Source organism: Brassica oleracea, chromosome C9 (genome assembly GCF_000695525.1).
Source record: "Brassica oleracea var. oleracea cultivar TO1000 chromosome C9, BOL, whole genome shotgun sequence".
Classification (NCBI taxonomy): Eukaryota; Viridiplantae; Streptophyta; class Magnoliopsida; order Brassicales; family Brassicaceae; genus Brassica; species Brassica oleracea.
This window is the reverse complement of record NC_027756.1, coordinates 23,800,058-23,801,897: the sequence shown is the minus strand read 5'-3', so window position 1 is coordinate 23,801,897 and position 1,840 is coordinate 23,800,058.

Below are 1,840 nucleotides of genomic sequence, written 5' to 3'. Positions count from 1 at the left end.
CTTGAGCCTCCTCACCCATCTCAAGCACCACAAAATCTGTAGGTATCTCATACCTTCCAATCTTCACAGGGAGGTCCTCTAAGATGCCCACATGGTACTTCACTGAACGATCATCTAACACCAGAGAGAGTCTACACTTCTTGTACAGAGTGAATCCAAGCTTCTTTGCAACAGACAAAGGCATCACGCTGACACTAGATCCCAAATCGCAGAGACATTTCTCAAATACCATAGGTCCAAGAGCACAAGGTAGTGTGAAGCATCCTGGATCCTCTAACTTCTCTGGAACATCAAGCCTCTGGATGATAGCACTGCACTCATGGGTAAGAATCATCATGCTTTCCATTTCCTTCTTCTTTGCAGCTACAACATCTTTCAGGAACTTGTTGTATTGAGGAATCAACATGAAAGCATCGATGATGGGCATTGCAACCTGAGCTTCACTCATTTGCTTCTCAAACAGAGCTTTGTATTTCTCTAGCAACTGCCTCTTGAATCTACCAGGAAATAGAAGTTTGGGTTCATAGGAAGGAGGGACAAAAGAATTCTCACTTGCAGGAGCAACAACTTCACCATCTTTCACTGTTTTCTTCTCTTCCCCAACCCTTCCTTTACCTTTTGCTTCCACAATCTTCTCCAAGATTTCAGCATTGGTTTTCTCATCAACAATCACCACTTCATCATCTATGTTGATGGCAACCCCCTCACCTCGTTTCTCAGCTTTCATCATCTAAGTTGATGGCCACCTCCTCACCTAGTTTCTCAGCATCCCTTGTGAGGGTTGTAGGAGGTAACTGCTTACCACTCCTAAGGGTGATAGCTTTTGCCTCCGTGGGGTTTTGGTCAGATTTTCCAGGTAGAGATCCTTGCTGGTGATTCTGGTGAGTGTTCATGGAAGCAAACTGATTCTCTAGATTCTTGACCGTAGAAGCAAGATGTGAGAATTTGTTGTTGAACTCATTGTAGCTCCCATCAATCTTGGAATGAAGGTTCTTCAACTCATAACCAACATGCTTCTCACTTCTAATCTGAGACTCCAAGATTTGTTTCAGTAAGGTATCAGTGTTGCTCTCTTGAGGAGAAGAGGAACCAGACGAGGGGTTTTGGTGAGGCTGATAGCTGCCTTGCTGGTTGTTTCTAGGCGGATAACCACTTTGTTGGTTGTTGGGGTAGGATTTCTGTTGGTAGTTGTTGTATTGAAAGTTGAGTTCTTTTTTGTACCAGCTACCATTGTTGTTAATGAAACACAACTCCTCTTGACCTTCCAAACCCTCAACCTCATTGACCGCAGGTGGATCATCCTGCTTGGAGTTACCAACAAACTTCAGCTGCTCTTGGGTGGCTTCTTCAGCAATGAGTAGGTCGATCTTGTCTTCCAAAGCTTTGATCTCTTTCCTCGTCTGCTTATCATCACCCCTACTGCCTCTGTCGTGGTCTGCACTGTAGACTGCATCACTCTTCACCATGTTGTCAACCAGCTCCTCTGCATCTTCCTCAGTTCTTCCCAAGAAGAACCTATTGCTAGCTGTATCCAATCTGGCTCTGTACTTAGGAAGAGCTCCCCTGTAGAATGTGCTCAACAGGCTTTCCTTAGAGAAACCATGGTGAGGGCATTGAGCTTGGTAGCCCTTGAATATCTCCCAGGCTTCACTGAATCCTTCCAAGCTCTTCTGTTGAAAGCTGGAGATCTCATTTCTCAGATTAGCAGTTTTTGAAGTAGAGAAGAACTTCTCCAAGAATGCTTTCTTGCAGTCATCCCAGGTGGTTATAGAGTCGCTGGGTAGAGACTTCTCCCACTGACGTGCCTTATCCCCCAAAGAGAAAGGGAATAGCTTGAGCT